The following is an 8119-nucleotide window of genomic DNA, read 5'->3' as shown; positions in this document are numbered from 1 at the left end:
GCCGAGGGCCGTGGCGGGCGCGTCCGGTCCAGGCGGGCAGCCCGGCCTCACCGCCGGCGGGTGCCGCGGAGCTAAGCCCCGGGGTCAGCAGCGGCCCGTAGCGGGGCGAGGGCCGTGCCGGGCGTGGGGCGCCCTGGGCGTGCGTCCCGGCCCTCGGACCGCGGGTGCCGCGGAGCTAAGTCCCGCGGTCTGCAGCGGCCCGGAGCGGGGCCAGGGCCAGGTGTGGAGCGGGACCCCACCGGCTCGCGGCCCGGCCCTCGGCCCGTGGGTGCCGCAGAGCTAAGCCCCGGGGACGGCAGCAGCCCGGAGCGGTGTCGCGGGGCCCGGCCCGGTGCGGGGTGGCACAGACCCACGACCCGGCCCTCTGCCGGCGGGTGTCGCGGAACTAAGCCCCTGGGTCGGCATCAGCCCCGAGCGGGTTCGTGGGCCCGGCCGGGCGCAGGGCGGCCCGAGAGCGTGGCCCAGCCCTCCGCCGGGGGTTGCCGGAGAGCTAAGCCCCAGGGTCGCCAGCACCCCGGAGCGGGGCCAAGGGCCGGGTCGGGCGCGGGGCGGCCCCCGCGCGCGGCCCGTCCCTCGGGAGCATGGGCTGCAGAGCTAAGCCCCGGGGCCGACAGCAACCTGGAGCAAGGCTGAGGGTTGTGCTGGGCGCTGGGTGACCCAGGCGCGCGGCCTTGCCCTTGGCCGGCGGGTGCCGCGGACCTAATCCCCAGGGTCGGCAGTGGCCTGGAGTGGGGCCGAGGGCCGGATCAGGCATCGGGCGGCCCCAGCGCGCAGCCCGTCCTTCGGCCCGAGTGGGCCGCGGAGCTAAGCCCCGGGGTCGGCAGCGGCCCGGAGCGAGGCCGAGGGCCGGATCAGGCGTGGGGCGGCCCCAGCGCCCGGCCCAGCCATCGGCCCGAGTGGGCCGCGGAGCTAAGCCCCGGGGTCGGAAGCGGCCCGAAGCAAGGCCGAGGGCCGGGCCGGGCGCTGGCAGCCCAGGCGCGTGGCCAGGCCCTCTGCTCTCATGTGGCGCGGAGCTAAGCACCGGGGTCGGCAGCGGCCCGGAGTGGGGACGAGGGCCAAGCCGGGCGCGGGGCAGCCGGGGGGCGCGGCACGGGCCTCCGCCGGCGTGTGCTGCGGAGCTAAGTCCCGGGGCCCCCAGCGGCCCGGAGCGGTGCCGAGGACCGGGCCGGGCGCGGGTTGGCCAGGTCGCGTGGCCCCACATTCAACCGGCGGGTGCCACGAAGACAAGCCCCGGCGTCGGCAGCGGCCCAGAACGGGACCGAGGTTCGGGACGGTAGCGGGGCAGCTCGGGCGATCTGCCCGACCCTCGGACTGCGGGTGCCGCGGAGCTAAGCGCCAGGGTCGGCAGCGGCCCGGAGTGGGGGCCGAGGGCCGTGACGGGCGCGGCAGTCCCGGGCCCGAGGACTGGCCCTCCGCCGGTGGATGCCGCGGAGCTAAGCCCTGGGTCCGCAGCGGCCCAGAGCAATGCCGAGGGCCGGGCCAGCTGCTGGGCGCCCCAGGCGCGTGGCCAGGCCCTCCGCTGGTGTGTGCCGCGGAGCTAAGCCCCGGGGTGGGCAGCGGCCCTGAGCGGGGCCAAGGGCCGGGCCGGGCGTGGGGCAGCCTGGGCGCTCGGCCTGTCACTCCACCGGCGGGTGCCACAGAGCTAAGCCCCGGGGTCGGCAGCGGCCCGGAGTGGGGCTGCGGGCCGTGCCAGGCGCGGGGCGTTCTGAGCACACGGCCCGGCCCTCAGCCGACGGGTGACGCAAAGCTAATCCAATCCTCCGCCGGCGTGTGCCGCGGTGGTAAGCCCCGGGGTCCGGAGCGGCCGGGAGCGGGGCCGAGGGCCGGGCAAGGCGTGGGGCGACCCGGGAGCGCGGCCCCATCTCTCGGCCCGCAGGTGCCGCGGAGCTAAGCCCCGGGGTCGGCAGCGGTCAGCAGCGCGGCCGAGGTTCCCGACGGGAGCGGGGCGGACGGGGCACGCAGCCCGGTCCTCCGCCACTGGGTGCCGCGGAGCTAAGCGCCGGGTTCGCCATCGGCCCACAACGCGGCTGAGGGTCGGGACGGTAGTGGGGCGGCTCGGGTGCGCGGCCAGACCCTCGGACCGTGGGTGCTGCGGAGCTAAGCCCCGCAGTCAGCAGCGGCCCGGGGCGGGGCCGAGGGCCGGGACGGGCGTGGGGCGGCCCGGGCGCGCGGCCCGGCCCTCCGCCGGGGGGTGCCGTGGGGCTAAACCCCGGAGTCGGCACCGTCACGGAGCGGGGCCGAGGGTCAGGCCGTGCGCGGGGTGGCCCTGGCGCGCGGCCTGGCCCTCCGCCGACAGGTGCCACGGAGCTATGCCCCAGGGTTGGCAGCGGCCCGGAGCTTGGCCGATGGTCGGGACTTTATCGGGGCAGTCGGGCACGTGGCCCTGTCTTCCGCCGGTAAGTGCCGCGGAGCTAAGTCCCGCGGTCTGCATCGGCCGGGAGCGGGGCCGAGGACCGGGCCGGGGGTGGGGTGGCCAAGTCGCACGGCCCGGTCCTCCGCCGGCGGGTGCCGCGGAGCCAAGCCGCGGGGTCTGCAGTGGCCCGTAGCGGGGCCGAGGGCGGGGCACTGCGCGGGGAAGCCCGGGTGCGCGGCCCGGTCTTCCGACGGCGGGTGCCGCGGAGCTAAGCCCCGGGGTCGGCAGCGGCCCGGAGCGGGTCCGAGGCCGGGCCGGGCGCAGGGTGGCCCGGCGCGTGGCCCAGCATTCCGCCGGGGTTGCCACGGAGCTAAGCCCCGGGGTCGTCAGCTGCCTGGAGAGGGGTCAAGGGCCGGGTCGAGCGTGGGCCGGCCCCGGGGCGTGGCCCGTCCCTCTGCCCACGTGGGCCACAGAGCTAAGCCCCGGTGTCTGGAGCGACCCGGAGCGAGGCCGAGGTTCGGGCGGGGTGCTGGGCGGCCCAGGCGCGCGGACCCTTCCCTCGGCCGGCGGGTGCCGCGGAGCTAAGCCCCGCCCGGGTTCGGCAGCGGCCCGGTGCGAGGCCGAGGGCCGGGCCAGGCGCTGGGCCGCCGATGCGTGTGGCCAAGCCCTCCGCTGGTGTGTGCTGCAGAGCTAAGACCTGGGGTCGGCAGCGGCCCGGAGCGGTGCTGCGGTGCCCGGCCGGGTGAGGGGCGGCACAGGCGCGCGGCCCGGCCCTCGGTCGGCGGATGCCGCGTAACTAAGCCCCGGGGTCGGCAGCAACCCGGAACGGGGCTGAGGGCTGGGCCGGGAGCTGGGCGGTCTGGGCGCGTGGCCAGCCCTACGCCGGCGGGTGCTGCGGAGTTCAGCCCCAGGGTCAGCAGCGGCCTGGAGTGGTGCCACGGGGCTCGGCCGGGTGCGGGGCGGCACAGGCGTTTGCCCCGGCCCTCCGTCGTTGTGTGCCGCGTAGCTAAGCCCCGGGGTCTGCAGTGGCCCGGAGTGTGGCCAAGGGCCGTGCCAGGCGCTGTGCAGTCCTGGCGCGTGGCCAGGCCCTCCGCCGGCGGGTGCCAGGGAGCTCAGCTCTGGAGTCGGCAGCGTCCCGGAGTCGGGCCAAGGGCCAGGCCAGATGCGGGGCGGCCCGGGCGCGAGGCCCGGCCCTCGGACCGCGGGTGCCGTGGAGCTAAGCCCCGGGGTCAGCAGCGGCCAGGAGCGGGGCTGTGGGCCGGGCCGGGCGCAGGGCAGCCCGGGATCTCGGCTTGGCCCTCCATTGGCGGGTGCCGCAGAGCTAAGACCCGGGGTCGGCACCGGCCCAGAGCGCGGCAGACTGTCGGGACGGGAGCGGAGCGGCCGGTGCATGCGGCCAGCCCTTGTCCCATGTGTGCCGCCAAGCTTAAGCCAAGGGGTCGGCAGTGGACCGGAACGGGGCCCAGGGCTGTGGCGGGCGCGTCCGGCCCAGGCGGGCAGCCCGGCCCCAACGCCGGGGGGTGCCGCGGAGCTAAGCAGCGGGGTCAGCAGTGGCCCGTAGCGGGGCGAGGGCCGTGCCAGGCGCGGGGCTCCCTGGGCGCGCGTCCCGGCCCTCGGACCACGGGTGCCGCGGACCTAAGTCCCGCAGTGTGCAGCGGCCCGGAGCGGGGCCAGGGCCGGGTCGGGAGCGGGGCCCCACCGGCTCGCGGCCCGGCCCTCGGCAGGCGGGTGCCGGAGAGCTAAGCCCCGGGGACGGCAGCGGCCCGGAGCGGTGTCGCGGGGCCCGGCCCGGTGCGGGGCGGCACAGACCCGCGGCCCGGCCCTCTGCCGGCAGGTGTCGCAGAACTAAGCCCCTGGGTCGGCAGCAGCCCGGAGTGGGTCCGAGGGCCGGGCCGGGCGCAGGACGGCCCGGGCGCATGGCCAGGCCCTCCGCCGGCGGGTGCCAGGGAGCTCAGCTCTGGAGTCGGCAGCGTCTCAGAGCGGGGCTAAGGGCCGTGCCAGGCACGGAGCGGCCCGGGCACGCGGCCCGGCCCTCGGCCCGCGGGTGCCGCTGAGCTAAGCCCCGGGGTCGGGCACGGGGCGGCCCCCGCGTGCGGCCCGTCCCTCGGGCGCATGGGCTGCGGAGCTAAGCCCCGGGGCTGACAGCAACCCGGAGCAAGGCCGAGGGTCGTGCTGGGCGCTGGGTGACCCAGGCGCGCGGCCCTGCCCTTGGCTGGCGGGTGCCGCGGAGCTAAGCCCCAGGTTTGGCATCGGCCCGGAGCGAGGCTGAGGGTCGGGCTGGGCGTTGGGTGACCCAGGCGCGCGGCCCTGCCCTTGGCCGGCGGGTGCCGCGGAGCTAAGCCCCCGGTCCGCAGTGGCCCAGAGCGATGTCGAGGGCCGGGCCGGCTGCTGGGCGCCCCAGGCACTTGGCCAGGCCCTCTGCTGGTGTGTGCCACGGAGCTAAGCCCCGGGGCCGACAGCAACCCGGAGAAGGCCGAGGGTCGGGCTGGGCGCTGGGTGACCCAGGCGCGCGACCCGGCCCTTGGCCGGCGGGTGCCGCGGAGCTAATCCCCAGGGTCGGCAGCGGCCTGGAGCGGGGCCGACGGTCAGGCTGGGCGCTGCGTGACCCAGGCGCGCGGCCCTGCCCATGGCCAGCGGGTGCCGCGGAGCTAATCCCCAGGGTCGGCAGCGGCCTGGAGCGGAGCCGAGGGCCGGATCAGGCGTGGGGCAGCCCCAGCACATGGTGCGTCCTTTGGCCCGAGTGGGCCGCGGAGCTAAGCCCCGGGGTCGGCAGTGGCCCGGAGCGAGGCCGAGGGACGGATCAGGCGTGGGGCGGCCCCAGCGCCCGGCCCGGCCCACAGCCAGAGTGAGCCGTGGAGCTAAGCCCTGGGGTCGTCAGCGGCCCGGAGCAAAGCCGAGGGCCGGGCCAGGCGCTGGGCAGCCCAGGCGCGTGGCCAGGCCCTCTGCTCTCGTGTGGCGCGGAGCTAAGCACCGGGGTCGGCAGCGGCTCGGAGTGGGGACGAGGGCCGAGCCAGGCGCGGGGCAGCCGGGGGGCGCGGCACGGTCCTCCGCCGGCGGGTGCCGCGGAGCTAAGCCCCGGGGCCGTCAGTGGCCCGGAGCGGTGCCGATGACCTGGCCGGGCGCAGGGTGGCCAGGTCGCGTGGCCCGGCATTCAACCGGCGGGTGCCACGAAGCCAAGCCCCAGGGTCGGCAGCGGCTCAGAATGGGACCGAGGTTCGGGACGGTAGCTGGGCGGCTCGGGCGATCGGCCCGACCCTCGGACTGCGGGTGCCGCAGAGCTAAACCCCGGGTCCGCAGCGGCCCAGAGCGATGCCCAGGGCCGGGCCGGCTGCTGGGTGCCCCAGGTGCATGGCCAGGCCCTTCACTGGTGTGTGCCGCGGAGCTAAGCCCCGGTGTGGGCAGCGGCCAGGAGCGGGGCCAAGGGCCAGGCCGGGCGTGGGGCAGCCCGGGCGCTCGGCCTGACACTCCACCGGCGGGTGCCGTAGAGCTAATCCCTGGGGTCAGCAGCGGGCCGGAGTGGGGCGGAGGGCCGTTCCAGGCGCGGGGCATTCCGAGCGCACAGCCGGGCCCTCAGCCGGCGGGTGACGCGAAGCTAAGGCCTGGGGTCGGCAGCGGCCCGGAGCAGGGACGAGGGTTGGGCCGGGCGCGGGACGGCCCAGGCGCGCGGCCCCATCCTCCTCCGGCGGGTGCCGCGGTGGTAAGCCCCGGGGACCGGAGGGGCCGGGAGCGGGTCTGAGGGCCGGGCCAGTCGCGGGGCGGCCCTGGCGCGTGGCCCAGCCCTCCACCGGGGGGTACCGGGGAGCTAAGCCCCGGGGTCGGCAGCAGCCCGGAGCGGGGCAGAGGGCCGGGTCGGGCGCGGGGTGGCTCCCGCGCATGGCCCATCCCTCGGGCGCGTGGGCTGTGGAACTAAGCCCCGGGGTCGACAGCGACCCGGAGCAAGGCCGAGGGTCGGGCTGGGCGCTGGGTGACCCAGGCGCATGGCCCTGCCCTTGGCCGGCGGGTGCCGCGGAGCTAATCCCCAGGGTCAGCATCGGCACGGAGCGAGGCCGAGGGCCGGGCTGGGCACTGGGTGACCCAGGCGCGCCCCCCTGCCCTTGGCCGGCGGGTTCCGCGGAGGTAAGCCCCAGGGTCGGCAGAGGCCTGGAGTGGGGCCGAGGGCCGGATCAGGCGTGGGGCGGCCCAGCGCGTGGCCTGTCCCTGGGCCCGAATGGGCCCCGGAGAAAAGCCCCGGGGTCGGTAGCTGCCCAGAGCGAGGCCGAGGGCCGGTCCGGGCGCTGGGCGGCCCAGGTGCGTGGCCAGGCCCTCTGCTGTCGTGTGGCGCGGAGCTAAGCCACGGGGTCGGCAGTGGCCCGGAGGGGGGACGAGGGCCGAGCTGGGCACGGGGCAGCCGGGGGGCCGGCACGGTCCTCTGCCAGGGGGTGCCGCGGAGCGGTGCCGAGGACCGGGCCGGGAGCGGGGTGGCAAGGCTGCGCGGCCCGGCATTCAACCGGCGGGTGCCCCAGAGCTAAGCCCCGGGGTCGGCATCGGACCGGAGTGGGGCTGAGGGCCGTGCCAGGCGCGGGGTGTTCCGAGCGCACGGCCGGGCCCTCAGCCGGCGGGTGACACGAAGCTAAGTCCCGGGGTCGGCAGCGGCCCGGAGCAGGGACGAGGGCCCTGCTAGTCGCGGGACGGCCCAGGCGGGCGGCCCCATCCTCCGCCGGCGGGTGCCGGGGTGGTAAGCCCCGGGGTCCGGAGTAGCTGGGAGTGGGGCCGAGGGACGGGCAAGGTGCGGGACGACCCGTGCGCGCGGCCCCATCTCTCGGCACGGGGGTGCCGCGGAGCTAAGCCCAGGGGTTGGCAGCGGCCCGCAGCGCGGCCGAAGGTCCCGACGGGAGCGGGGCAGACCGGGCACGCAGCCCGGTCCTCCGTCAGTGGGTGCCGCGGAGCTAAGCTCCGGGTTCACCAGCGGCCCAGAACGCGGCTGAGGGCCAGGACGGTAGCGGGGCGGCTCGGGCCTGCGGCCAGACCCTCGGACTGCAGGAGCCGCGGAGCTAAGCCCCGCAGTCAGCAGCGGCCCGGGGCGGGGCCGAGGGCCGGGACGGGCCTGCGGCGGCTCGGGCGTGCGGCCCGGCCCTTCGCCAGGGGGTGCCGCAGGGCTAAACCCCGGAGTCGGCACCGTCCAGGAGCGGGGCCGAGGGCCAGGCCGTGCGCAGGGCGGCCCTGACGCGCGGTCTGGCCCTCCGCCGACAGGTGCCACGGAGCTAAGTCCCAGGGTTGGCAGCGGCCCAGAGCTCGGCCGATGGTCGGAACGGGATCGGGGCAGTCGGCCACCTGGCCCTGTCCTCCGCTGGCGGGTGATGCAGAGCTAAGTCCCGCGGTCTGCAGCGGCCGGGAGCGGGGCCGAGGACAGGGCCGGGTGCAGGGCGGCACATTCGCTTGGCCCGGCCCTCAGCCGGCGGGTGCCGCGGAACTAAGCCCTGGGGTCGGCAGCGGCCCAGAGCGTGGCAGAGGGGTGGGCCAGACGGGGGTCGGCCCGGGCGTGCGGCTCGGCCCTCCGCCGTTGTGTGCCGCGGAGCTAAGCCCCGGGGTCGGCAGCGGCCCGGAGCTTGGCCGAGTGCCGTGCTGGGCGCTGGGCGTTCCAGGCGCGTGGCCAGGCACCCCGCCGGCGGGTGCCGCGGAGCTCAGCCCCGGGGTCGGCAGCGGCCCGAAGAGGGGCCAAGGGCCGGGCCGGGCGCGGGGCGGCCCGGTCGCGTGGCCCGTCCCTCGGCCCTCTGGTGTCGCGGAGCT

Source organism: Sorex fumeus, unplaced genomic scaffold, assembly GCF_029834395.1.
Source record: "Sorex fumeus unplaced genomic scaffold, SorFum_2.1 ptg000167l, whole genome shotgun sequence".
NCBI lineage: Eukaryota > Metazoa > Chordata > Mammalia > Eulipotyphla > Soricidae > Sorex > Sorex fumeus.
This window is presented reverse-complemented; position numbering follows the sequence as displayed.